The sequence below is a fragment of the Eleutherodactylus coqui genome, chromosome 3 (assembly GCF_035609145.1).
Source record: "Eleutherodactylus coqui strain aEleCoq1 chromosome 3, aEleCoq1.hap1, whole genome shotgun sequence".
Lineage (NCBI taxonomy): Eukaryota > Metazoa > Chordata > Amphibia > Anura > Eleutherodactylidae > Eleutherodactylus > Eleutherodactylus coqui.
Genome location: NC_089839.1, coordinates 259,042,378 through 259,066,217, shown reverse-complemented (window position 1 = coordinate 259,066,217; position 23,840 = coordinate 259,042,378). Strand labels below are relative to the sequence as shown.

General features: G+C 47.7%; 1 protein-coding gene across 2 annotated transcripts in view; it reads left to right on the top strand.

The window, feature by feature from the left end:
* Positions 1–1,240: 1,240 nt before the first annotated feature.
* Positions 1,241–23,840, top strand: part of ZNF644 (zinc finger protein 644) — a 78,791-nt gene continuing 56,191 nt past the window's right edge. Inside the window, exon 1 of one of the 2 annotated variants that reach the window (XM_066597341.1) lies at positions 1,241–1,355. The gene's annotated coding sequence lies outside the window, so the exon portion shown is untranslated. Of the gene's footprint in view, positions 1,356–1,820; positions 1,910–23,840 lie in introns of those variants that run through there. The other variant, XM_066597340.1, reaches the window with a different exon arrangement.

Sequence of the window (23,840 nt, the reverse complement as noted above, 5' to 3'; positions counted from 1 at the left end):
ACAGCTAACCAGTAATATCCACCTACAGGTAACCAGTAATATCCACCTACAGGTAACCAGTAATATCCACCTACACCTAACCTGTAATATCCACCTATAGCTAACCAGTGATATCCACTTACAGGTAACCAGTAATATCTACCTACAGCTAACCAGTAATATCCACCTACGGTTAACCAGCAATATCCACCTACAGCTAACCTGTAATATCCACCTATAGCTAAACAGTGATATCCACCTACAGCTAACCAGTAATATCCACCTACAGCTAACCAGCAATATCCACCTACAGCTAACCTGTAATATCCACCTATAGCTAACCAGTGATATCCACCTACTGCTAACCAGTAATATCTACCTACAGCTAACCTGTAATATCCACCTATAGCTAACCAGTGATATCCACCTACAGCTAACCAGTAATATCTACCTACAGCTAACCAGTAATATCCACCTACAGTTAACCAGCAATATCCACCTACAGCTAACCTGTAATATCCACCTATAGCTAACCAGTGATATCCACCTACAGCTAACCAGTGATATCCACCTACAGCTAACCAGTAATATCTACCTACAGCTAACCAGTAATATCCACCTACAGTTAACCAGCAATATCCACCTACAGCTAACCTGTAATATCCACCTATAGCTAACCAGTGATATCTACCTACAGCTAACCAGTAATATCCACCTACAGCTAACCTGTAATATCCACCTACAGCTAACCAGTAATATCCACCTACAGTTAACCAGCAATATCCACATACAGCTAACCTGTAATATCCACCTACAGCTAACCTGTAATATCCACCTATAGCTAACCAGTAATATCCACCTACAGTTAACCAGCAATATCCACCTACAGCTAACCTGTAATATCCACCTACAGCTAACCAGCATTATCCACCTACAGCTAACCAGTGATATCCACTTACAGGTAACCAGTAATATCTACCTATAGTTAACCAGTAATATCCACCTACAGCTAACCAGTATTATTTACCTAAAGCTAACCAGTATTATTTACCTAAAGCTAACCAGTAATATCCACCTACAGCTAACCAGGCCAGCCGAGGCCACAGCTATCTGACCTGAGGACCAGACTATCCCCACAGTAGGCTATAACTAACCAGGCCAGTCATGGCCACAGCTAGGTGACTTGAGGACCAGACTGACTGCCCCCACATCAGCCCTCCCCACCGGCCGGCGCGCCCGTCAATCACTGTGGGCGTGATCTGCGCGGGTCACGTGGGGGGACGTTGCCTCCACGTCTAGTCCTCAGGTTTAAACTGAAGAAAAGAGAAAAAAAAAAGTGTGTCGGGCGGGCGGTGTGCGCGGAGCGGCGCCGGCAGGTGAGTGACCGCAGGTGGCGGCAGCCCTCCGTGAGGCGGCCGCTTCACTCTGTATAGTTTGCCGCGTCGCCTGTCAGCTCTCTTTAGAAACGAAGGGGTTAACTCCGGCGGCCGGCTAACGGCTCCTCACAGTCGGTCGGCCGCGCGCATCCTTTTTTTTTCTTTAGAATGAGCTCTTAAAATTGACGCATATTTGCCGGACGGGGCAACATGGCGTCTGTGGGAGCCAGTGCCGCGGGAGGATGAGGTGTGAGGAGATGAAGAGGAGGAGGTGATGCCCTCCCATATGGCGGCGACGGCCCCGCTCCTCTCTCTCTCCCGGGGTGGCTACGGGCAGTCCCGGCGGGGGCCTCTCGCCACAAAGCGGCGGCCGCAATTATCTGTGGACAAAGGGTTCATTTTAGGTTTAGCTGTGACGGTTTTGTTTAGTCACGTGACCCCGCGCAGCCAATCCGCACGCACGTTGGGAAAGAAGGGTAGAAATACCAGGCGGACGGGGAGCCAGGCGGCCGCCATTGCTGCATAGATTTGGGGGGACGCCTGGGGACTGAGAAGTAAGTGCTGCGGGGGAATGTCGCGCCGTGTGAGCGCTCCGCTCGGTGGGTTACGGTGGCTGTTGGTTTACTAGAGTCCCGGCTGGGTCTGACTCCAGCCGGGTGTGCGGCCTAGTGTGTGTGTGTGTGGCCTGCACCGGCCCAGCCAGCCGGGGAGGGCGGATTAGTGGTGGGTGACATTGTGGCTGCTCTGCAGGCCTGTGCATAGGCCAATATGGCAGCCTGTCACTGGCCATACTGGGCACCTACCTGCTGGAGTACCTACAGCAGTGAGTATCCAATATGGAGGACAGTGATCTCCACCTGCAGATGGGAAGGGGCAGACATGTCTAATGGGCTTCATGGCAGTCATACTATGGGGTGAAGCTGCATGGCTGCTCACAGAGAACAATAGACTGCACGGTACAGCTGGGAGTTCTGCGCTACGTCTACGTTATTGCTGTGCGCACAACAGTAGCGATTGAAGGTCTTGTCGCGTTCTGAGGATGAGCGGAAATGGTGCAGATTTTCCTCGGTGGAGAATCTGTACAGATTTCGGCACAACCAAAACGACCAGCAGTGTGGATGTTTGGCGCCGGTCCTCAGCGGACGTCACGCCTGCCACTGAAAGGGTGAAATCTGCGGCGGATGTGCGACAAAATACACAGCGGAAGGTGTAGATCCACACCGAAATTCGTAGCGCAAAACATGGTCTGCGTCCGCACTGAACCCGCTGCTAAGGGATGTAACCTGGCGCTACGTTCGCACCGTGCAAAGCAAGGCGGAATTTTTATGTGCGGATTCGACCGCTAAAACCACGGCTTAAATCTGAGGTTATTCCGGCGCGTTTTTTTCCTGTGGATCCGCATGCAGATTCAGCTCTGTCAATGGGGAGAAGTCTTCTGCAGGATGCCTGGCGCGTTTCTCTGCGGAGAAGTGATGTCGCTTCACGCGGGTCTGCAGGAAACGTTGGGGGTTTTGCATGTGGATCCCACACACACACACACACACACACACACACACACACACACACACACACACACACACACACACACACACACACACACTCCCCGTTGATGTGGCTAAATCCACGCGTGGATTTATAGTAAAGTAGGTGGAAGAAACGTGTGCAGCGGGCACCCTGGCGAGTCTGGGCTGTGTTGGCAGCACGCGGCCCCATTATAGCCCATGAGGCACATTGCCTTATTTTATCACGAGATCGATGGGCCACATGAGAGAACGGATTGCCAGTCCTGTTCTTGGCACAGATGGTAAACAGGACCTGCTGATGCACCTCGGTGTGCCGCCTGTGTATCGGGCATTTACCCGTGGGCTTCCCATTCACCAAGTTTGCACCCGGCCTTAACCGTGAAGTTTTGCTACAATTTAGAGGTGGATTATGCGGTTTGCACATACTTGCGTGTTAGGGAGCGCACACACGTCTGGTGGACATGAGGAGGCGCTCACACAGTGTGAACACTAGGGGGAGCTGTCACCAGTACCGTAAACTACACCCCGTCAGAACCAACCACTCACTGCCTTTCATCAAGTGGATACCCCTCTGGTGTCCCTGGGATGAGGGTTCTGTTTGCTTCCGCTATATATGGAGTATATAATACCACGGTCAACTACACCAATCTGCACTGCAAACGTAGTGGAAAGCAGCTGACTCCTGGCCGCATGGACACAGAGCGGTATACATGTCAGTAAGGCCGGCTGCACACAGGCGGATGTCCATTGCGGAATCTGGAGCATGCTCTATTTCTGTGCGGATTCTGCACGGACGGCTTCCTTTCAAGTCAATGGTAGCTGTCCGCCCCGCGGCCCTTCTACAATGAAATTACAAAAGGTCGTGGGTACCTGGGTCATCGCCTAGCAACGACACGGGAAAGGCTGGGATTAAAAACAAGCAAACCTGTATTGCACATGTCTGACGGCTCGCCATGCAGACCATGCGCGGTATAGCCGGCCAGGTACGTGCGGATGCCGGCTGGGCACAGGGTCATATTCCGCTGTGAGCTGCCGCATGCAGAATCCGACCCGGTTGTGTGCTGATGGCATAAAGGCAGTGAATGGTTGCGTTCAGGGGTTCTGACCGGGTGCAGTTTTCGGCATCTATGACGGGTCCCCCAGTGTTCAAAAATGCTGTGTGAGAGCCTCCTCATGTCCCCTAGAGATGTTTGTGCTCGCTGACAACATGTTCAAGCCGCAGAATCCAATGTGGAATATTCCACCTCTAAGGGCTCCTACCCACTTGCCCTACTGCAGGTAACGCTGCGTATTTTTTTTTTTTTTCATGTGATTGTCAATGGGACTTTCTAATGTTAAAAACGCATCCCAAGTTGGTGCTTTGTGATTTTTGTGCAATGCGTTTTTAGCATTAGAAAATCCCATTGACACCTGCGTTAAAAAACAGCGTTAAAAAAACCACAAGTAAATAGGAGGCCTAAGGTAAAAGGTAAAGTCCCCTGGTGCGAGCACCGAGTCACGACTGAGTCCTCGGGTGACTGCTTTCTTGGCAGACTGTTTGCGGGGTGGTCTGCCGTTGCCTTCCCCAGCCCACCTCTATAAACTGCAGCAGAAATTTGCCGGCCGGCTGCAGACTACTTCTGTGTGAGTTTTCGGCATTGGTGACGGGTCCCCAGTGTACAAAAATGCCGTGTGAGCGCTTCCTCGTGTCCACATGGGTCAGATACACCGCATGGTGCGTGTGGCGAGTACAAGGCATATTGGTCTCCGTTCACACTAGCATTGGGACTTTCAGGTTTTGGAGCAGAGAAATAGGAAAAAAATCCTCTTGCTTTAAAAAAAAAAAAAAAAAAAAAATTAACTTCCATTTCGTTAGGTTTTCCATTTTTAATGGAAGAAATGGCGCAGTCTGCGGCACTTTGTTCTGTTAAAAAAAGCAAAAAACCTAATGGAAGTGTTTGTTTCCGTTTTTTACTTTTGTTTCTTTGCTCCAAAAACGAAACAGAGACGGAAAGCCTTACAGCAGCACGAAAAGGGGTGATAATTACAGAATCCTCGTTCACATGTCACCGAGAGAAATAAATAAAAATCCACAGTTAGGGCTCCACACACCTGCAATCTTTTAACGCTGCGATATCGCTGCGTTTTTTTTTTAACGCGAATGTCAATGGGACTTTTTCCAACGTTAAAAACGCATTGCGCGTTTGTGTTTTTGTGCGATGTGTTTTTAACATTAGACAGTCCCATTGACAATCGTGTTAAAAAAACGCAGCGAGATCACAGCGTTAAAAAAATGTACGTGCGTGCCCTTACTTTTGATGTGACTTTTCCCCATAAGGCCAAATGTCCACAAGCTGATTTGATTTGCGGAATCTGCACCTGGGATCCGCAAATCAAGCCGCCCATAGGTAAGCATTGGGCGTCCGCACTTTTGTTTAACACCTGCGGATTTGTTTTTATCTGATTTGCGGATGCCACGCACTAATAATAAATCGCAGCATGCTCCATTTTACCGCGGATCCTGCGCGGGTGTGCTCTATTCATCTCTATGGGAGCCTTCGATCCACAGTGCATCCACAAATACACTTGCAGATTCACTGCAAATTTAAAGGTTAAAGGCTGGGCTGTGGGGTTGAGGATTTTTTTCCCCGTGCAGATGATCCGCAGTGCATCCGCGTGGAGAAAAAACGTAATCCACGATCACCCGCAAGCAATAAAAATTAAATCTAATGATGACCCGCAGTGCATCCGCTGCGGAAACTTGCATGAAAAATCTGCATGTGCCGTGGACATGAGGCCCCAGGACTCGTGCACACGGGCACGCACGAATTCCACCGCTGAATCTGCCCATGCCCGCAGACATGGGCATTAAAAGACAGGTTCTTAACTCCCCTGCTGCCGTGCTGGTCTCCTCCATTGTGGCCGGATCTTCTTTCTTCAGCACAGTGGATGCGTCCAGGCATGCCGGCCGACGTGCCAGTTCATGCGCAGGTACTTCTTTTTCATTTTTATTTTTTTTTTTAAATCTCCTGCTTTCCTGTGGATTCGCGGCACGTCCACAGTGACATCTGCGGTTGGGGCGCTATGACTTGAATGAAAGCTATCCCTGTGGGATCCGCAGGAGAATAGAGCATGCTTCCACTTCTTGCTTTAAATTGCCTTGCAGATGCTAATGCATCCCTATGGGCAGCTTGATTCGCGGGTGCTGCAAATCAAACCCGCCCATGTGAATTGGGCCTCAGGCCTCATGTCCGCGGCATGTGCAGATATTTCATGCGGATTTCCGCAGCGGATGTACTGTGGGTCATCTTAAAATTGATTTCCCCCCCCCCCCTCCTTGTGAAAGATCGCAGATTCCCCCCCCCCCCTCCCCCGCGTGGATGTAAGTTGATGCACTGTTGATCATCCGCACGGAAAAGGTCCACAACCCCACCTCCCAGTTGCAGTATGCAGTTAACGTTGTGTATGTGCTGTGGGTCCCTGTGTCCTTGCTAAGTGACAGCGCAGGACATGCAAACAAAGAGAACCGTACAGTGCCTGACCGCCTGCGGCCGTCTATATTACAGTAAAGTGCTGTACACAGGGTCTCCGGACAGAATCCGCTGCTGGCCTCCCGCGTGCAGAATCAGACCCGTTTACATGAGCCTGGTCTCAGTGTGAGGTCTGTCTTCAAATCTTGCACATGCGCAGTTAGACTTGGGGCGGCTTCACATGGTATGTGCCACACATATCAGTTGCATGGCAAGTACACAATAAAATTGCATAATTGCTGCGTGCCGCCGATTGCCATGAACTATCTTGGTGTATGTATAACTCGCCAAGATAGAACACGCTGCGATTTTTATTGCATGTGTATTTTGCACAATATGTTGGAGCAACAACATGAGTATCGCAGATAGGTACAGCGTATAACGCGTGCAAATACCCGCATGCGTAATTCACTGTAATAATATGTATGTGCATTTGTTGGTCAATCTGTGAATACGCACGCGCAGTGATACGGAGCTGAGGACTCGCTGTGTCCACTCAGGAGGGGAGCGCAGCCACGCATGCGCAGGATGTGTAGCGTCAATGCTGGTAATGTAGTCGGCCTGGCAACTCACTGAAGGGAGATGGGTGGTCATCTCTTGGATTACCTTGGCATACTGTGAACTACTCAAAACGGGCTGATAATGGGATTCTGTATGAGCAAACTTCACAGTGGGGTGCGGACTGGGAGTACACACATACAAAACACCAATTCTTAGTCACATGGACCCTTTTAGTTGCTTATCGTACCTTACACTCCAAAAAGTTGGCGGCGGTCTCTTTAAAGGGAACCTGTGGCATTGACAATGCAGCTTGTTCTAGAGCAGCTGAAGGGATGGGGGGAGTTATATTCATTTAAGCACCTGCTCTTTCTGGGACTAGTAGTTATGTGGGTGGTCCAATCAGTGGACAGCTATCTCTGTACATACATCACACAGGGGAGGCTAAGGCCTCATGTCCAGGGGTAGGTCGGATTCTACTTGTGGGAACATGCAGCGGGATCCTACCCTGCCTGCGGCCATGGACATTTTCTTACCTGTCTGGATGTGATGAGGGTCTTCTCCATCCTGGCTGCAACTTCTTCTGCACAGCAGATGCGGCATGTCCGCAGTGTTGGCTGCGGGTGTGCTGCGCATCGAACGGTTCCCATTGACTTCAGTGGAAGCAGTCAGTGTGGATCTGCAGAAAAATGGAGCATGCTGGGATTTGTTTTCCGGACAGAGAAGTCCTCAAATCGCATGCTTCAATTAATTCGCAAATGCCAGTGCATCCTTATTGGGTGGCTTGATTTGTAGATCTCCCACGTGGGTGCGCCTGGCTTTTTACACAAATCAGATCTGACCGCGGACATGAGGCCTAACGATTCCTAGGTGAGACTGCATAGATTTAAATAAACCTTATTTATATTACTGGTACTATATAGCACCTACATATTCCACAATGTTGTACTGAGATCGTTTTTAGTTAAAGGGGTTGTACCAAAATTTAAAATTAACCCCTATCCACGGGGGGAGGGGAGGCGTTCTGTTTCCCCGATCTCCTCATTGCTGAGTTGCTACACCTCCCGAAGTGTAGAGGAGATTGAATGGAGTGTTGAGTCCCTTTTACACACAAAGATAATCTTTCAAATGATTGAAAGATTAAAGGTACATTTACACACGATCGCTCAAAGCCATCTTTTGAGCAGTAATCTTTGTGTGTAAATGTGTGCCCATTGTGCGCTTACCATGCACTTTTCGTCCATCGCTGAGTTCAGCTCAGCTTAAAATCCATCAGGATTGCTAAAAGGGACCTACGCTAAGTTCTCTGCTGGCAATGCTGATGGCGTTCTTTCAGCTACTGTCCTACTGGAGAACAATAGTGATGTATTTAGAGAACAGACCACCCACTGTTCTCTAAAGACATGCAAATGAAGCTACTTGGCTTCTAATGGGCTGATTAACCCATTAGTAACTAATGCAAAATGACCGCTCTAAAGTGTCAGTTTCTGATGAATTTTGAGCGATCTGTGTGTGTAAATGCACCTTTAGAGATCTTTTTGCATAGTGTTAATGGCCATTAACCCTTAATCATCATTTGCATGTAAAAGGGCCTCCAGTTGCTGTTTGCAGAGCCCAGCTTTGGATTAATCACAGGCCCAGCTGTGCCCAGAGCTGTATTGTTCTCATGGCAGCTGCTGTAGGTTACAATGTTATCTGCTGGCTCCCCGCGGAGATGTGTTTGCTTTATCTCCAGTAGCTGAACGATGGATTTTAGGTTCACCTTAAAATCATTGTTCAAACAAAAAGTGCCCGATGTGCGCGTTTACATGTAACGATTATCGCTAGTTTTTGGTTGGTTAAACAAATTTTGAGCGATAATCGTTAGGTGTAATTGGGCTTTTAATTGTACAAGTACACCATTTACTTTCAGTGGGACTGCCATGGTCCCCAAGCAGCACCTGTTTGGGTATTTCCGTCAGCCCCATTGAAATTGAGTGCAGACCACGCTTGGGGGTCCTGCTCTCACGACTGGTGGGGGTCTTGGTGCCGAGTTCCCTCAACGATCAGCTAGTTATTTCCGAACTTGAAATTCTGGCGCAACCTTTTTAAATCGGCCCCTGTCCCATTGAGCAGTATTCCCCCCCCCCCCCCCCAACTCCAGTCCTCAGGGACCCAACAGGTCATGTTTTCAGGATTTCCTCAGTGTTGCACAGGTGATGTAGTTATTATCAGTGCCTCAGACATTGCCACAGGTGTTCGTACCATGGGATATCCTGAAAACAAGACCGGTTGGTGGTCCCTGAGGACTGGAGTTGGAGAACACTGCCATAGAGGCCCATAATCTAAATTCTAAATTAATTTATGTTTTTGGAGTGTTTGGAGGAAACTAGAGTGCTTGGGTATAAAAGGCTTTAAAGGGATTGTCACATTAGTGATGCCGTCTTTCAGAGTGTGACACCCCCACCCCCCTCAAGAGGGCAGCTCATCGTGTCCTGAAACAACTTCTGAAAAACGGTTTATTTTACCGGTTAGCCCTTGGGCAGCCAGGCCTGGGTAACTGTTGTATTGCATGACTGTCCTTGTAAAACAGAGGCGAGAGATAATCCCACCCGTACTATGTGTTTGATATTTACCTGTTGACTCACAGCAAGCATCTGATCGCAGCATTTTTTGCCTAAAAAATAGTTCAAAGAAGGTGTAACCTTTCCATAATGCTACCATGTGTGGCATTGCCCCAAGGGCTCATCTGTATGGCATTGCCATGTGCATGGACCCTGTGCTGTGGTGCACAGTTCCCTTCTGTCCAAGACGTCACTTCAGGGTATTTTCATATGGTGGCTTTTCGACGTGGATTAGACGTGGAATCTGCATAAAATCTGTGGCAAAATCTGCGTCCCAAGGTGTCCCACTTAGAATGGAAAATGTTGTGAAGCGCTCCAAACTACTTTTTACAAGTTCTTGAGTCACAACAATTGATCAACGTGCATTTTAATAGCTATTCACTGTTAGACATTCAATGAAACATGGCTTTGGATTAAGATTTATTTATTTTTTGTTAATTGCGCTTAGTGTCCGTTCACCTATTTGGCACCATAATAATATGGTACGGTCTCCGTTATCAGTGCAGATCAGCCTTCAACGGTGTTGAGTCTCGGGGAGGAGTGCGGTTTAAGCCCGACTCACATGAGCATGTTGGTGCAGCGTATTTTGCCTGCCGGTCTTGTGCGTGTAATACGCTGTACCAATCTGCTATAGGTCACCCTAGAAAGAAAAGATCTCCGCGCTCGTGTGGATACGAGTATAGGCTCCGTTCACATATAGGAATGAACATGTAGTTCATTAACCATAAGAGTAACAGCTACGCGTTTCGGCAAAAATAAATGCCTTTTTCAAGCTTGAAAGAGTAAACATAAGAGCACGATAGATCTGTTAGCGGAGGACGCCAAGAAACTCTTATCTGTCGTCATCCGCGGGGAGGGGAATCCCTACGTAAGTGGTGCAATTTATGGAGAGCTACTAAATTTTGAACAAACTTTATTCAACAATGTCCGACTGACAGAGTTCAGTTTTAATTGGGGTTTCTTGAGACGAAAACCAGGAATATGAGTATATCACTCTCTAACGCTATTTCAAATGTAGTGATATAAAATTGGTGGCCATGTTGCCACTCGTGGGCGCCCGGCCTTACTCGGAAATTTTTACTATTTTATTTTTTAAATGGTCAAATCTATCATGCCGTCGTTGGATTGTTAGACACAAAGATGTATAGAGCGGGTGCTTGTGAAATCCTTGTTAGAGAGGATGAAATTGAGGGGAAAAAAACTTTCAAAACCACTATAAAATTCCTTTATAATGGACATGTGGCCAAAACATGCAATGGCGGGAAAAAAGAGATGGTCAGACATGGTAAGGCTGGGTTCACACAGGGCGTATTCCCGCCGGAAATCCCGTGGTTTGGCCGCAGCAAAAACCGTGAGATTTCGGCCGGGAGAAGCGCCGCGGAGGCTTTGAAGTGGCCCGGCTGCTCGCTTTTCCGTTGCATCCGGCGCTCCCATAGAGGAGAGCGCGGCCGCGACGAAAGTAAACCATAAATCGACATGCTGCATCTTTTGAAGCCGCAGCCGCGGTTTCAGCCGGAGTTACCGCAGCGGATTGGCCGTCCCGTGTGGACGAGGTTTCTGAGAAATCTCGTCCACATGGCTGGCTAATCCCGAGATTAGCGGCCGCGGGCGGTTTTGCTGCGGCTGAATTCCGCGCGGCAAAACCGCGGCAAATCCGCCCTGTGTGAACCCAGCCTAAAGATGTACCCTGAAGGTGGTGATTGGGAGTGATGGGCATTCCCATTCTTGTGAGGATTCCTTTGAAAATTGGTTTAATTTCGCATATATTAATGCATTAAAAGACTTAGAAAAGTTTCCCATTGCTTCTGCGAGTCTGCGCTGTTGTCCATACGGTGTGGGTTTGAAATTCACATACAGAAGAAAGGTGACGTCACTTCATGATGTGGAATCTGCTGGGGAACCACATGTGGATTTGCCCATTGAAAATGGCTAAATCCATGTATGGACCTGCAGTAAACTGATGGGCAGATCTGTGCATCATCCACAAATATTGAGATAGAACTCGTGCAAAGAAGTCTGACATTCCACCCGCTTTTACATAGCCTTACAGTCTGCCCGGGGGGCACCGTATTCTCCCCTAAAATTACTTCTTCTAGGGAAGAATGCCTCGGTAGGGCTAACTTCACATGGGCGAGCGTAATATGGGGCAGTGAATCCTTCCCGCATATCATGCTCCCAACCATGTCAATTCCACAAGGATGTGGGGCATTTTTATGTCAAAACAGACTCCTCACTTTGGGGAAGACTCTATCCGCAGCCGCAGTGGAAGTTTGCAGAGTTTCTTCCCTTGTTATCAATGGGAGATCCTGCATTGCAACACGTGGTGCGATGCTTCTGCCGGCCCCATTGAAAACAATGGGCACTGCAACGTGACAGCATGCACAAGATGGAACATGTCGCGATTCGTTTCTCGCATTGCCATGCAGGAAAACATCGCTCATGTGTATGACTCCATTCAAAAGAATAGAGTCCAGTATTGCAATACACATCTTACACGCTTTTTGACACCCGTGTAAAGGCAGCCTATGGCGATAATCTGCTCGCGGGTTTCAAATCGCGGCATGCTGCGATTCTCCACGGTGAGCCTAGCTGTCGGGCTCACTGCAGAGACCTGACAGCACGCCCCCCCCCCCCCTCTTCCCCCGTGGCAGAATATCGCTAGCGATTTTTTAGTCATGGTTGTGGCCGGGCCGTGATGCAGCGTGTTTAAGCTCTGATCAAGTCTGTTTTTGTGCATATTACAGTACTTTTTGCGCTGGCTGGGTCACTTTTTCTTTATTAAATCACTATTTGGCCTAATTAGTTCCCGATGTGTTCTGCTCCCCCGCGCACCATCCATAGACTCCAATGGGGTCAAATCGAGCATGTTGCGTTTTTTTTTTTTTTTTGCACGCAAAAAAGTGAGAATGAACTCATTGAAAACAGTAGGTTCTATTCCCGGCCTATAGCGCATGCAAACACGCTCTTGTGAGTCCATCCTTACAGACTCTTCATAGACCGTGTGTATGAGGCCTAGGTGAGTGTATAAATAAGGCACAGCTATTGGAAGTCGGTGCATTACCACACCTAGGGGGACATTAGGGGCTTATGAAATGGAAAACGGATCTCGCTGTCCACAAAATGACAAATTAGAAGTGTAAGGCCTCATTTACTCGGGCATGTTGGATTCTGCACTGAATCCGGCCCGTGACCGCTGCGGGAGACCTTGCTTACCTGTGCGTGCAGATAACCCAGACTCCTCCTCCTTCTGGATTATCTGCAGTGCGGATGGTCTGCATGGCTCAGCAGTTTATTTTCGGGATAGGGCTTATATTTCAAGCCTCCCTGAAATACAAGCAAAAGTAGCGCAACTTTGTAGTGACACAAAATTGCCATATCGCCGCAAGAAAACACAACAATATCGCACAGAACGCAGCTGCGATATCCCTACCACCCATGAGAAAGAGGCCTAAAGGTGCTTTTAGACTAAACGATTATCGTTCAATTAAGTGAAAATGAACAATAATAGTTCGGTCAAACTTCTAGACTTCCATTGAAGGAAAACACCACCTTCTGTGGCAACCTGTTCCACTTATTGATTGACCTCACTGTCAGTTTTTTTTTCTCTTTTCTAATATCTTCTAGTCTTTCCTTGTGCAAATGAGAATAGGGCTGATCTCTCTGCCCTGTGACAGCCATTCAGATATTTGTACACCGCTATTAAGTCTCCTCTCAGCCTTTAACTTTTCCTCATAGGACATGATTTGCAGACCGCTCACCATCTTGGTAACTCTTCTCTGAACTTGCTCCAGTTTGTCAATTTCTTTCTTTCTTTTTTTTTTTGGGGTGCCCAGAACTGGGGACAGTATTCCAGATGAGGTTCTGACTAAGAAAGAGTAGGGCTGGGGGTCACGCGAGACGTATTCCCGACGGAAATCTCACGGTTTTGCTGCAGCAAAAAAAAAACTGATTTCCGTTGGGAAAGCGCTGCTTTAAAACTCGTGGCACTTAGCCGTGGGTTTTGGAGCGGTTTGGCCGCACACTTATCTGTTGGGGTCGGCGCTCCCATAGAGGAGAGTGTGGTTGCAATGGAAAAAAAAATGGACTTGCTGCTGGGGAATGCGTGCCGCAGCGCTGGCTTCTGCCAGCTTTGTCGCGACGGATTGGCCGTCCCATGTGGACGAGATTTTTCAGACGGAATTTCCGTGGCAAATCCGCCCTGTGTGACCCCAGCCTAGTGGGGAATAATTACCTTACGTGATCTAGACTCTCTGCTTCTCAATAGATTCCAAAATTGTGCTTGCCCTTTTTTACTACTGCATCACACTGTTGACTCATGTTCAGTCTGTGATCTATTAGTATTCCCAAGTCTTTTTAACAAGTGCTGCTGCTCAGCCCAATTCCTCCCATTCTGTATGTGCTTTTTTTTTTTTTTCATTTTTCTTGCACAGATGTAGAACTTTGCATTTCTCCTTGTTAAATACCATCCTATTAGTCGCCGCCCCCTGTTCAAGCTTGTCCAGATATTTTTGAAGAGAGAATCCTCTCTTCCCTAGTGTTAGCTATCCCTCCTAGCTTTGTATCGTCGCCAAACTTGATCAGTTTCCCCTTAATTCCCTCCACTGGGTCATTTATAAAAATGTTGAACAACACTGGGCCTAGGACAGAGCCTTGTGGTACCCCACTTGATACATTCTCCCACTTGGATGTGCAGCCATTTATAACCACTCTTTGAGTACGATCACTCAGCCAGTTGTGAATCCACATAATAGTTGCCTTGTTAATCCCATATTTGGTCATTTTTTTATCAATAAGGATGATATGAGATACTTTGCTGAAGTAAAGCTATATTTACTGCATTTCCCTGATCAACCCAGTCGGTGATTCTGTCAGAAGGAAATTAGATTTGTCTGGCATGACTTGTTTCTTACAAACTCATTCTGGCTCTGGTTAAAGGGGTTGTCTCGCGAAAGCAAGTGGGGTTAAAGGGGTTGTCCCGCGAAAGCAAGTGGGGGTATACACTTCAGTATGGCCATATTAATGCACTTTGTAATGTACATCGTGCATTAATTATGAGCCATACAGAAGTTATTCACTTACCTGTTCCGTTGCTGGCGTCCCCGTCTCCATGGTGCCGTCTAATCTTCAGCGTCTAATCGCCCGATTAGACGCGCTTGCGCAGTCCGGTCTTCTCCCTTCTGAATGGGGCCGCTCGTGCCAGAGAGCGGCTCCTCGTAGCTCCGCCCCGTCACGTGTGCCGATTCCAGCCAATCAGGAGGCTGGAATCGGCAATGGACCGCACAGAAGACCTGCGGTCCACCGAGGGTGAAGATCCCGGCGGCCATCTTCACAAGGTAAGTAAGAAGTCACCGGAGCGCGGGGATTCGGGTAAGTACTACCCGTTTTTTTTTGTTTTTTTTTTTATCCCTGCATCGGGTTTGTCTCGCGCCGAACGGGGGGGCTATTGAAAAAAAAAAAAAACCTGTTCCGGCGCGGGACAACCACTTGAAGCACTTCTGTATGGCTATATTATTGCACTTTGTAATATACATAGTGCATTAAAGGGGTTCTGACATAAAAAAAAAAAATTTGTACTCACCTTGCCTGGCCTGGCCTGATCGCCAGGCATGTCCCCTCCAGCCGGCATCTTCTTCTGTGCCTTTAAAGCAGAGCAGGAGCGGTCAAGAAGACCGCTTCCTGCTCTGGTCCGTCCGTCAGGCACTTCCGAGGTGAACGGACGGACCGCACAGTGCTTACTGTGGGCGGCCCGTCCGTCCTGCTGAACTCCGGAGTGCTGCGCATGCGCAGTGGAGACGCAGCCCGTCCTGACTCCTATCAGAGGGCACCTCTCCACTGCGCATGCGCGCGATCCCGGAGCGGCGCGGCTCATGCAGACAGAAGAGGAGGAACAGCGCCTGCTGGGAGATGACCCCTCCGATGTCAACAACAACAGAAGAACAGGTAAGTGTTATCTTTTTATGCTTTAGCAGCCATTAAACCATGGGTTCCCTGGGTCCATTAGGCACACCAGGGAACAATGGCTGCTAAAGCATAAAAACATTATTTGTGTCAGAACCCCTTTAAATATGAGCCATACAGAAGTTATACACTTACCTTCCCTGCGCTGGCGTCCCTGTCTCCATGGCTCCGTCTAACTTCAGCGTCTAATCGCCCGATTAGACGCGCTTGCGCAGAAGGGTCTTCTGCCTTCGGGTCTGTCCGGCAGCAGCGGCGTTCTGGCTCCGCCCCCTTCTACGCGTCATCACGTAGCCCCGCCCCGTCACGTGTGCCGATTCCAGCCTCCTGATTGGCTGGAATCGGCACACGTGACGGGGCGGAGCTACGCAATGACGCGTAGAAGGGGCGGAGCCAGAACGCCGCTGCTGCCGGACAGACCCGAAGGCAGAAGACCCTTCTGCGCAAGCGCGTCTAATCGGGCGATTAGACGCTGACGTTAGACGGGGACGCCAGCGCAGGGAAGGTAAGTGTATAACTTCTGTATGGCTCATATTTAATGCACGATGTATATTACAAAGTGCATTAATATGGCCATACAGAAGTGCTTAACCCCACTTGCTTTCGCGAGACAACCCCTTAAATTACTCCATTCTCATCCAAGTACTTGCATGCATGCTGTTTAATAACTGCGTGTACTTTTCGGGTATAGATTCCGGCTGGTAGGCCTGTAGTTTCCTGGATCTACCACCTTCCCATTTTTTGAAGATAGAGCCAACATTCGCCCTTCTTCAATTCTCTGGAACTTCTTCTGTTCTCCAGGAATATTCAAAGTTTATGGCGAGTGGTTCAGTAATTACTTCTTTTTGTATCCTAGGATGTAATTCATCTGGACCTGGAGAGTTGGATTCATTTAAGTTAGCTAAGTGTTCCCTTACCACCTCTCTGCGCAAATATATATATATATATATATATATATATATCTCCATCCATCCATCCTGCATTCTTTTATTCCTTCAATAGCACAAGGAAGATCAGTTGATGTTACATCTACTTTCTGAGAGAAAACTGATACAAAATAGGAAATGTGTGTGTGTATGTGTGTATGTATATGTATATGTATGTATGTATGTATATATATATATATATATATATATATATATATATATATATATATATAATGTAATTTTTTTTTTTTTTTAATTTTATTTTCTCTTTTATAGGTCGGATACCGCTGAGAGACTTCTCGCAGCGGGATGCGGACCTGTGCCCCTGCACAGCTCTGTGGCTTACCCACTTTTGGCGTCTGCCCTCTGCGCTGTGTGCCGGCCAGGCGGCGCATGCGCAGAGAGGAGCCGGCATGTCACCACTGACATTTTTGTCACCCGCACAGAAATGGCAGACGCCGCGATTTGTTTTCCATGTGTGTTTTCACACGAACAAATCACGGCCGTCTGCCTAGAATTGAGTTATCTAATGCAATCCTATGGCAGCGGCCACGGGCGGTAATTCTGTGGGAAATCCTGCCGCGGAATTTCCGCCCGTGTGCAGGGGGCCATAAGCCTGGAATCAGTACATTTTTACCAACTCCACTGCCCTAATAGATACACATTGAACTCATGTGATATGAGATCAGAGTTCATCAGTAGGATCTTCTACATACAACTATGCCTGGCCCTGATTTCATGAAACAAAGAGCTCTGTAGAGTGATAAAACCTGCTGTTGCTGGAAATCTGACACAAAATTAAATGGGTATTTCAGGATTATAATATTGATGCCTTGTTCTTTAGGCTAGGTTATCAATATCAGATTGGTTGAGGTCCAGTGTGTGGCAGGCCTACTGTGTACTGTAATCGGCACTGCTCTGTACACTGCAGTGGTTAAGAATAGAACTGCAGCTCTATTCCATTCACTTGAATGAGACTGAGCTTCCAGTACCAATCCATGCCCATTACACAATGTACAGAGCTGTGCTGGTTACAGCATAGATGGGAGACAGTGGATTATATATGAAAATTTAACACTCCCCCAGTTTGGGAAAAGACATGATTATAGCAAAGTGGGCCAAACTATCATTGCTGTTCCTTTAACGTATTGGGCCGGTCAAATGTGAAATCTCAGCCTGTCAAACTGATATGGAATGAATGCATCAATTGGAAAAGCAGAAACTACATCATATTAATAGAAATTAGTGACAATCCGTTATTCATACTGTACATATACAGATAAGACGGATCATGAAAATGATGAGCGAACATCTCCAATGAAACAGACAATGCTATAGAATGAGGGACATTGGTGAATTTTTTACAAATTAGGTCTTTTTTTTAAATTTTTTATCACAGATCTGTCTGCTGAGTGCGCTCTTGTATGTGAAGGTAGTTTATTAAATCTGTAGGTCCGTATATGTAGCAGGCGACAGTCTGGAGGAACGCTCCACTAGTGCATACAGCGATATCCTAACTAGATTCTTCTAGCACTGTAAGGCTGCATTCAGACGACCGTATATCGGCCACTTTTCACGCCCAGCCGATATACGGCGTCTCTCTGCAGGGGGAGGAGGCTGGAAGAGCCTGGAGCAGTGCTCTGAGCTCCCGCCCCCTCTCTGCCTCCTCTCTACCCCCCTGCACTATTTGCAATGAGACGAGGCAGGACAGGGGTTGGGCTGCGTTTCGGGAATTAGCTCTGCCCCCGTCCCGCCTCTCATTGAAAATAGTGCAGGGGGGTGGAGAGGAGGCAGAAGGGGTGGGAGCTCAGTTCCTGCTCCCGGCTCTTCCAGCCTCCTCCCCCTGCAGAACGAGACGCCGTATATCGGCTGGGCGTGGAAACTTAGCCGATATACGGTCGTCTGAATGCAGCCCTAGGCTGCTCTCACACAGGCGTCTGTAAAAACACTGAATTTAAAAGTGGTTTTATGAGGTGTGTTAACCACTGAAACGCACTAAAATAGAGCCGACAGCATTTGAAAATCACGGTGTTAGAAACACCACGCTCGTTTGGGAAGCCCCATTGAAATCGATGGAGATGTTTTACAGCGTTTACCATGGCGTTTCAAATGCCGCACTAAACGCTGTAAAAATTGGCCCGTGTGAGAGTGGCCTTAGGCCGCTTTTAACAAAGCCGAGAAAATCACGCGAGATTTGTGCGTTGAGAGATACACATCGCGTACGAATATGAACCCCATTCTGTTGAATGGGGCCATACACATAAGCATCATGTTCTAACTTTGGGCGTTCCCTCGGAATTGCATCACCGATTTTTATTTTATTCTTTTTTTAGTGGGGCCGGCAAAGCATGGTATGGTGTCTGAGGTCCATGTGACTGCTATCCGAGGTTTCCCATTGAAAGCAATGCGAAACACTCCACTGTGGCGGAGGATCACTACTACACTGAAGTGATGCGAGGCGTTCCTGCTGCACAAATGCCCCACATCCGCGGGGAAATCCGCGATATAGCACTCGCCCGTGTGAAATTGGCCTTGGGTGCAACTTACTATTGGTTATGTAAATACAGCCCAAGATCCTTGGGTGCAACTCGCATCGGACAACACATGGACTCACTGGCTGTGTACCCTCCGATGTGCAGGGCTCCACACATTACATGTACCGTTGTCTGAGAATAAGACTATTGGTCTGAGTGAAAAATCACTCGTGTGAATGAACCCATTTTAATTATTGGGTTCCTCTTTTGTGAGTTCTGTCCATCTCAGACTTGGACAGAACTCGAATGCAATAATGACTCGTGGATACATCCTTATTGGTCAAATGAAGCCACTTTTTTGCCATTTTTCTCCTTGTCTTGGCTTCTAAGTATGAATGCAAAATCCTGCCATTTGGAAAGAGTCCATTGTGGCTTCGCAGGGTTAACAAATCACAAACGGCTTACTGTGAGTTGCACCCGAGATTCTTGGGTGCAGCCTGCATGGGATAGCACACGGATTTGTGGGCACTGGACGTGGCACTACTGATTCTGCTCTGTGATCCCACCAGGATAGGACAGGTTGTGAGGTTTTTTTTTTTCCTTTTTCCATGCTGCCTATCAGTCTGTGCGGGGAAAGAAAAACTCTGAAGAGCCTATACTTGGTCTGAGTGCTGTCTGTGAAATACATAGACGGCAAAATCGACCTTCTGAATGGGACCTAATTAGTCCTCCAGAACTATGACTTTATGTTTTACTTGATTTTGGGGGCTTTGTGAAAGCAATGGGCCAGGCATTCTGAGGAACGCCACACAATAGGACATGCAGCAATTCCTTTTTATTTTTTTTTTGCCTCACATCGCTGTGAAGGAAACTATCGCTCATGTGTTTGGCTCCATTCAAAAACACCTGCATTTTATGGCCTTTTAGGCTGCCTGCAAATGGGCATGTCGGACCCCGCATGCGGGATTCCCACAACTGAGTTCGACTCGGTGTTTGGATGGTTACCCCTGCTCATCTGTCTGACGTCTTCTCCTCTGCTGCGTATGTTCCGTCCGGCACATGCGCAGTTGAGAGGACACCGTGCCTTCGCTATGGCGATGGCGCGGCTCCTGCGACCATACTGCAATGATGATTGCAGAATGTCTGCAGGATGGACGGCTTCCATTGACTTCAATGGAAGCCTGCCATGCTTGGCCCACACAAAATCGCAGCATGCTGCGATCTCTTCCCCACGAGCGGAAAATTGCAATAGTTTTTTTGCTCATTGTCAGGAAATCATGTTTTCTCATAGCATGCTATGGGCTGGATTAGTTGCAGAATCCAGAGGCTCCGGATTTCGCAATGCAAATCAGCCCGTGTGCAGGAGGCCTAAATAAAAACTGCCATTTTTTTCCCACCCGCAGTCTCTTCTTACTTTGTGCATGTGTTCTTGAGGCATTTGGAAAGCCTCTAACAGTTTCTGGAGAAAATGCCATACTGTTACCATACTACCTCCCCCATAGGAGCTGCATGAATCAGAACACTGTGAATAGACCTTTTCATAATTTCCTATAGACTCCCAGAAGACCTCTCTCCACATCATTTTAGCCTTTAGGAGGAAAAAGAAATGCCATGATAAATGTGCCTAATTGACATGTGTTAATTTGGACTGAGGCCAGGCTTGCTTTTGCTCGCCTGCCTTTTTCAAATGTTTCTGAAAAAAAAAAAAAAAGTTGCCAAACCCCCCTCCCACCTAAAACCGCCTATGGATGCCTGAATACGTTTTTAGTGGTAGCATCTTTTGAAAATACACTTAGATGATCACAATGATGAAGTCTATGATCTTGAACCGGTACAAAAGGCTTTGATTACATTTCTTTGGATCTGCTCAGAAAGTTGGGGTTTGTATGCCAAACTTTTCGAACAGAGCCGATCAAAATGTAAAAGCCCATTTAGACACTGATGATCGCTCAAAAGCCGTCTTTTGATCGATAATCATTGTGTGTAACTGCACTGACATCATGCAGTTTTCGTTATCCCGTCGCTCATCATTGTCTTTCAGCGTGCTGAAGAAAACGATGAGCCTTATCAGGGATTCACAGCGGGATACAGCTAATACTATTGTTTCAGCTGTATCCTGCTCCCTGATGACGGGTGGGGTATGAAGAACACAGCGGTCCAGCTCTTTATAACAGCCGGGTGCTCCGTGCAGAAAACATCTGGATGCAGAAGACAAGCGGGGACACCCCGCTTGTCTTCTGCATCCTCCGCTCAGAGTGCGAGGTGATCGCTCATCTTGCGCTGTAAATGACGCAACGATTTTCACTCAAAAGTCGCTTGAGCGACATCTTTAGAGCGATAATCGTGGTCTAAAAGGGCCTTAAGCGGTCCAGCGCTCAGCTGAGCAGTTTTGCCGTGTTATTCATAGATTACAGTTGCACTCTGACATTTGGCTTCTATGTATATCATATTGTTGGAAGGGGTGTATGGAGCAGGCTTAGTAGCCAAGCTCCCTGGATATGCAGAGGGTATGGTCTGTGTCACATCGCCTGCAGCAGATTGGATTTTGTGGGAACTCCGATCCTGGAGGTTAAACCCCTTAGATGCCACGGTCAGCATTGATGGGGACATCTGAATAGTTAGTGAGAGAGCCTGTGAATTGGACCAGAATAGAACATGTTAGGTTATTTTTTTTTCATGCTGAGAATCAGTCTCCGTTTCTGAGAAAGGGTTTTTGGCCTACTCTACGACTCATGCAGAGGTCATACTGCTGGAAGTGGCAAAAGTTGAGCTTTTTCCCATTACCTATTGTCAATGCAGTGACCCTGTGTTGCTTGCCTCTAGCATTATTAGATGACCTCTGTCCCTTTACTGGCCCCCATGGTACGAACAATTATTGTGGTAGCTGGAGGCCCGGTGACGGCTTTCAGGTCAGCCATTGTATTATACGGGTTTCAGGATGACATTGTAGGCAAACTGATCGCAATACAGAGGCATATATACTCTAAAAGTTAGGGGAACATGGAAGTATCACATTGTAACTTAAAGGTCAGTAATATCAGTCTGTCCAGATATGCAGTATAAGGCCACTCACACAGGCGCTTGTAAAAGAAACAAAAGATGCATTTTTTTTATTTTTTTTAATGCAGCGTTTAGTGCGTTTTCAGCTACGTTGACATGCGCTTTTGGCTGCGGTTTTAACATAGTTCTGAACATAGCCAAGCAAGCTGATAAGGCCAGAACTGAAAAACGCTGTCAAAAATAGGGTAACTCGTTCTACCGCTGCTGAAAACGCACCCCATTCATTTCTATGGGAATAGCGTTGCATTTTGAAATGCTTGAAAGTTGCAGCGTTAAAGGGGTTGTCCCGCGAAACAAAGTTGGAGTATACACTTCTGTATGGCCATATTAATGCACTTTGTAATGTACATTGTGCATTAATTATGAGCCATACAGAAGTTATTCACTTACCTGTTCCATTGCTAGCGTCCCCGTCTGCATGGTGCCGTCTAATTTTCAGCGTCTAATCGCCCGATTAGACGCACTTGCGCAGTCCGGTCTTCTCCTTGTTGAATGGGGCTGCTCGTGCTGGAGAGCTGCTCCTCGTAGCTCCGCCCCGTCACGTGTGCTGATTCCAGCCAATCAGGAGGCTGGAATCGGCAATGGACCGCACAGAAGACCTGCGGTCCACCGAGGGTGAAGATCCCGGCGGCCATCTTCGCAAGGTAAGTAAGAAGTCACCGGAGCGCGGGGATTCGGGTAAGTACTATCCGGTTTTTTTTTTCAACACATGCATCGGGTTTGTCTCGCGCCAAACGGGGGGGCTATTGAAAAAAAAAAAAACATTTCGGCGCGGGACAACCCCTTTAATGCTTTAACGCATTCCAGAGAAGCCCCATTGAGATCAATGGCAGCGTTTGACAGCGTTTAGTGCTGCGCAGAAGACAAAGCATTAAACGCTGGAAAAACCGCATTTGTGAGAGTCGCCTAAGCGATTGTGCATCAATGTCAGCTGCTTTGGTACAAAAGAAAATGACAACAGCTGTGTTGCCTCTACAATGCATCTCCCGAAAAGGGAAGGGTTTGGGGGGGGGGGGGCAGTCGGTGACCACATAACTCAGACACCTCAGAATGAAGGAGAACTTTATGGATTTTAAGGGCCTTCCTTTTTATTGGGATGTTTTCCAGGCACCATTCAGCTTTGCAGAAGCCTTCAAGTGCCAAGGCATAAGAAACGCCACTCTGAAGACTTAATTTTGGGAACGACATGTTTTTAAAAATTCCTAAAGGTGGATAGTGAGGCTGGGTTCCCACTGGGCATAATTGCCGCGGAATTTCAGTGCAGATTTTCTGTATGGAAATGCCGCCCGTGGCTTTTTATCCGGGATAAAGCAGCAAAGTAGACGAGATTTGCAAAAATCTCGTCCACATGCTGCGGCCGTATCCATCGCGGCCAAGCCGCACTGAAAATGACATGCCACGTGGAATTCAAAGCCTGTCAGTTCTTTCCTTGTTTCTGTGGCGGCCGCTCTCCTCGCTGAGGAGGGATGGCCGCAGCGGCAAAAGGATGCGAGTTTTGATGCTACATTTCTTCCGTGGAAATCTTGCGGAAATATTTCCGTGCGGTCATTCCGCGAGACGTCCGCTGGATTTCAGTCCTGTGTAACCCCAGCCTGAGGGTTTTGCCCCCACGGGTGTTTTTAGAATTGGGCTTGGTAACAAAGGTAATAGGAGAAATATCACCCCATCATTTTTGTTTACCAGATTTCTCCTGGGTACTGAACGGCTGATATGTGGGTGGGACCTGCTGTTTGGGCACACGGGAGGGTTCAGAAGGGAAGGCGTGCCACAGCTTTTGGAGCGCAGATTTTGCTGGAATAGTTTTTTGGACGACATGTCACATTTGCAAGCTGATGAAGTGATGCACATAAGGGCTCAGAAAGGAGAGCGCGCAGATTTGCCTAAAATAATTTTTGGATACCGTGTCGCATTTTCAGAGCGCTCCCCCTAGGTACCAC